Source organism: Gracilinanus agilis, chromosome 1 (assembly GCF_016433145.1).
Source record: "Gracilinanus agilis isolate LMUSP501 chromosome 1, AgileGrace, whole genome shotgun sequence".
In the NCBI taxonomy this organism is placed as follows: domain Eukaryota; kingdom Metazoa; phylum Chordata; class Mammalia; order Didelphimorphia; family Didelphidae; genus Gracilinanus; species Gracilinanus agilis.
In genome coordinates this window covers 277838749-277844748 of record NC_058130.1, presented here as the reverse complement: position 1 = coordinate 277844748, position 6000 = coordinate 277838749, and positions in this window count along the sequence as shown.

Here is a 6000-nt window from a genome sequence, read left to right as displayed (position 1 = left end):
GACAGTTGGAACCAGGATATATAAGGAGGAACCCCAAGCTTAAAGGAAGCTCATTGGGTTTTGGGAGAACTAGGGAGGAGGATGGTGAAAAACCAATCACTCCTAGGCCTAGTCATATCCCATACCAGCTGATCCTTATGCTTTTACCCTGCAACTCTATATGATCTCCAGTCAGACTGACCATCATTGATACAGATTACTATAGCTGCTGATTAACCTTGTAGGCAGTTAGTAGAGACAATCCATCATCTTTACAGACCTTCAATCAACAATAGCAACAGTTCATCTAAAGTTTACTCATTTACTTTGGATTTATAGATAAAGAAGGGGAAAGAAGACTTATGGGGGGGGGTTTACTTAGTCAGGGCAAACCCAGCCCCAAGACTCAACTAATTAGCTATAGTTTCCTCCTATTCCCTCTTTCCTTTCAACTACCTCCTTCCTCATTTGATTCATCATGATATTACAAGTTTATCCTTAAGATATATAGTGTTACAGTTCTTAAGTTGGAAAAGGCCATTAGAATTGACTTACCCTGAGACAGTCACCATATTCTATCAGAAGTGGCAGTTGAGTGGGGAACTAGCTGTATAGGCCCATTGGATTTTATCATTGATCCTTGGTTGTGGACTTCATCCAATATCCAGAGACATCTCCTCTTGTGGGAATATTCTTTCTCTCAACTATACCATCAAGTTGAGAGAGATTTAATCAATTCCTCTTAGGGAAATCACTGGCCTTCTCCCTCACAGGTCCTGTGACATCTTGGGAGGGAATCTTTAACTGAAACAGCCTCTCCTACACCCATCCCCCACACAGGACTGTGAGCCTGTAGGTTTCATCAACCCATGGCCTGCATTTGCTCTTTACAATTGTTGGAGTCTTTGTGTGTTTTGTTTTCTTGGTTCTGCTTTCACTTTGTATCAGTTGACATATCCTTCTATGTTCTCATGTATTTTTACATTCATCATTTCTTACAGTATAATAATATTCAATTATATTCATGCATATCAATATATTTAGGCATTCCCCTTACCCTCACCCTACCTCTGCCCAAAATTAATGAGCATCTACTAAACTAAATCCTTTGCAACTTTAGAAAACACTACTAAAATATTTTGGGGCTAAAATTTTTTTAAATTACTATTAAAAATATTTCTTTTACTTCATTGGTATAAATAATAACAATTGCAGCTGGATATCTGAGTTAAAGGTTTGGGCATTTTAGTAATAAAGAGTATTTTTCAAAGCATTTTCATATTTATGATATCTTAATTTTTAAAAATCATTTTGTTATTTTATTTTAGTAACAAATTTCTGCATATTTTCTGAAGTTATATGATCCCTCCCTTCTTCCTTCCCCCCTCCCAGAGTTGAAAAAGCAATTCAATCTAGATTATACATGTATTCTCATGCAAAATATATTTCCATGAATATTTTCATAAGTGAATAATCTTATAAAACCAAAACTCCAAAACATATAACAAGTGATAAATCATGTGCTTTCATCTGCATTATGACTCCAACAGTTCTTTCCTTTAAAGTGGAAAACATTCTTTTTCATAAGTTCCTCAGAATTGTCCTGGATCATTGTATTGCTATTAGTAGCAAAATCTATCACATTTGAATGTTCCACAATATTTCAGTTACTGTGTATAATGATATCCTGATTCTGCTTACTTTCACTTTGCATCAGTTCATGTAGGTCTTTCCAGCTCTTTCTGAAATCATCTTATTCATCATTCCTTAGAGTACAATAGTAATTCCATCACCATCTTAATACCACAATTTGTTTAGCCATTCCCAAATTGAGAGTATGATAACATTTTAGCAATGTAGCCATTCTGTAAAGTAAGGTGTATAATAGCTTTGTAATTTTACAAATAAGGATACAAGCAAAGGAAAATACATCATTTGAGGTGGAATTAGAACCTTCATTTACAGATTCCTATGCCACTGAGGCTCAACTAAGTCCTAGAGATTGCTAGCTCTCCTTGAGTAATTCCTTGCCAAATGTTAGTTTGAAAACAATATTTCACTTTACAAATTTCATACAATGTTCTCATGTGTACAGTTTAGTAACAAGTTAACCATCAGAATGATAAAGTTGTTAGACCAGGGAGCTGAAACATCTGTGGTGCTTATCTACTTAATTAGCAGGAAACATTGATGTATGGTATAAAATTGCTTGAAATAAGCACTAGAAATTTAATTATTTGCTTGGCAAGTGCTTATCTTTTTGAAAAAAGTTTTCTTAAAAGAGAAAAGTAAAGTGCACAGATGTTGTTATGGAGTGACCCTAACAGAGCTCACAGAATCAATCTCTGGAAAATACAGAATCTGTGCTCCTTATAAAACATCAATCATGCTTTAATTAAAGCTAATAAAAATAGCCAATATTCACATAGCATTGACTATGTTCTAGGCACTCTAAGACTTTTGCAATTTTTATCTCATTTGATCTTTACAACAATTATAGAAGGTAGGCATTATTATCTCCATTTTACAGGAGAGGAAATTGTACCAAACAGGGATTAAGTGACTTGTCCAGGATTACACAACTAATATCTGAGGCCAGATTTGAATTTGTCTTCTTAACTTCAGGCCCAGTGCTCTATCTACTGCACCAACCTTTTGTACTGATAGTTTATAGATTATACCTTTTTGCCTTATTTTTATGCCTAGCTGCAAGAAACTCTACTTGCTGATTAATCCTTTTCTAGTTCTGGAAATGGAAACACAGAGGAATGATTGAGTAGTTCATGGTTCGCTCCATTAATAAACACACACACACACATCATTCACTAGTTAACTAGGTTTTCTCCAAAGAAAGGAGAATAAATCCAAAGTACCGTCATAGCCACTGGCTTTCTATGAGGCACAAATAGGAACCAGAAACAAACATTTGTTTAGAAGAGTGCTATTAAAAAAAAAAAAAAAAACTCTAACCTTGTATCTTAGAATCAAGCAGAATAGTTGGTAAGGGTTAGGCAACTGGGGTTAAATCACACACCTAGGAAGTGTCTGAAGTCAGATTTTAATTCACAACTTCCCATCTCTGGACCTGGCTTTACTGAGCCATCTAGCTGCCCCAGCGTCTTCTTCTTAAGGGGAAAAGATCTTATTTACTGGTTGGATAATGATATGAAGAATATATGGAAACTCTGTGGACTAAGAAGAGCATAATCTTTTTTAAAAAGCACAATCTTTTAAAAACATTTTCCAAAGCACAGATGTTTCCTCCTTACCCGTGAATATTGGCTGACTTACATTCCTCTCAATGTTTATCAGCTTACATGCTTTGGGAGGGGCTAACTCCCCATGACTACTATGCCAACATTAATTTTCACATGGAAAATACATCTTGGGTAGATTAAAATGAACTCAAAATGTAAACTTAAAAAACAACACTACCACCACTACCCTCGAAATAACAATTGTCAGAATAAAGAGGATTAAAATTAAGCCAGAAAAGATAGAAAACAGAGCCTTCTGTTTAACTCAAACCACCCTTTTAGGAGGGGGCAGCTGGGTAGCTCAGTGGATAGAGAGCCAGACCCAGAGATGGGAGGTCCTAGGTTCAAATCTGACCTCAGACACTTCCCAGCTGTGTGACCCTGGGCAAGTCACTTGACCCCCATTGCCTACCCTTACCACGCTTCTGCCTTGGAGCCAAAACACAGCATTGACTCCAAGATGGAAGGTAAGGGTTTAAAAAAATTTTTTTTTTAATTTAAAAAACCCACCCCTTTAGCATGACCAAATTCTCTTACTGGAAGTTGTGAAAGAGATAACAAGCTAGCAAATAAAATTACATTTTTCTTTTTAAAAATGAGTGCTACAAGTGCTGTTAAGTTCTCATGCACATCATTTTGAAATAAAGGTGTTTTTCACTGGCTTAGTTACTACCTCAGTGTTGTTATAGTACATGTCTTACAATAATCTTTTTCTGCAAAACACAATAAAAGAGTTCATTATTTTAGAAATAGGATAACAGCTTATCGTTTTTTTTTTCCACTACCCTGAACAGCATGATGGGCTTAAAGTGAATGGATTACATGAGGATTTAAAGAACCAAAAAGACCTTTGTGCTATTCAAATACTTCACTGATTAATCAAAATTGAATTAATCAAATTTTAACATTTGTCAAAATGAATCCATTTTAAACATGTTAAAAAGGAAAGTGAAATATACAGTTCAAATTCCTTATTTGTATTATCAATTACAAATGTACATATACAAACTGTCTGAAAATGTGTTGCCAGAAAATCTGTTAACCTAAAAGGAAACATGAGACAGTAGAAAAGTATATTGGATTTGAAGTCTGAGTCCATGGGTTTGAATCCTGGCTCTCCCAAGAATCTTATTAGTTGTATGATCTTGAACTAGTCATTTAACCCTAATGAGCCTTATACCTCATTTGTAAAATTTGGTAATTGGACCAGATGGTCTCTATTCTCCTTTCTATATCTGAATTTATGATCCTATTGGCTAAAAATCTATAATATCCTGGAGATATTTTTACTTCATAGAAGTCAAAATACATAAGTTCTATATTTCTTCACTAAGAAAGGTAACCCAACTTTTAGTCTGGTGCCCTGAAGAGTCAGAGGATATTAGTTCAAATTATGACACTGCTACCATTGTAACTTTGGGATGACATAGAACCTTTCCGAGTCCCAGTTTTTGCTTCTGTAAAATGAGGTGGCTGGACTTGATGTCCTTTGAAGTTCCTTTCAGACCTAAAGCAGCAGAGTGCCTGGAACATTGTAGATACTTAGTAAATGTTTATTAATTGACTGAAATTAATTGATTTCTAATTATCTGAGAGATAATTAATAAAGATAAATAAAAACCTGAAGATATGAGAGCTTAATGGGCCATAGGAGCCAAACAACCTTTGTGCTTTTCAAATGCTTCACTCGTTAATCAAAATTGAATTAATCAATTTTGACAGACCATTAATATACAACTATATTGCATATATGTATATATCCAGGGAACATTTCTTTAACTTTATTGGCTGATTTTATTTCACATACTTTTATTTTCCAATATAGTCTTCCCTCTCCCTTTCAAGTAGTTATTCCTTGTAAGAATTAAAAAGAAAGAAACGAACAGGTTAGGAAAATAGACCAATATCTCTCAAGACCAATAATATATATACTATTCCACATCTATGGTTCCTCCTTCTTCAAAGGGATTGAGTTTGGCTATTGTACTTACTAAATGTCCTATTTGAATTTTGATGTTTTAGTTTACACTTTTTAGTCACTGGGTATCTTGTTTTCTTGATTCTTACTTCACTTTACATCAGTTCACAAGTTTTCTCACCCTTATCTGTATTCTACATATTCATTTCTTATCGCTCATATCACATTCACGTTGTATAGAGTTAGAACCATCAATTTTCATCTCTGTAACCAGAGATAAGTTTTCCAACATGCTATGTGTGCTGAGTCTAATGAATGTGTGCCAGGCTTGTCTGACATTGATCAGAAAAACACAAGACTAACATTTCACTAATTCATTGGCAAGCTTTCCACCTCCCCATTCCTGGCCATCCTTTCTCCTTCTCACCTCTAAATTTGAAAAATAAGTTTCAAACATGTTAGCTTTTTTAAAAATACTGGTCAGATAATTAATGCCATGTCCAACTCTGTGAGAAAAAAAAGCAAATTGGTCAGGCTTGTTTTAGATCCATAAAGCACTCTATCCATTGTACCACCTAAGTGCCCCAAATGAAAATCTTACTTCATGTCTAATCCCTAATTGGCCCCATATCTATTTAGAGAAGTGCAAGAAAAAGAATCTACAGTCTGTAGGGCTGAGTTGAGGGTCAAATTTCCCAGAATAAAACCTCTATATATTGTATCTCTTGAAATTTCCGATGCGGGGGTAGGTACCAAGATCTATTAAAGCTGAGGCCTAATGATTTACTTGATTTCAACATGTTTGAAAACCACAAAGAATGTAAGATTAAAATTAATATCCAGTTT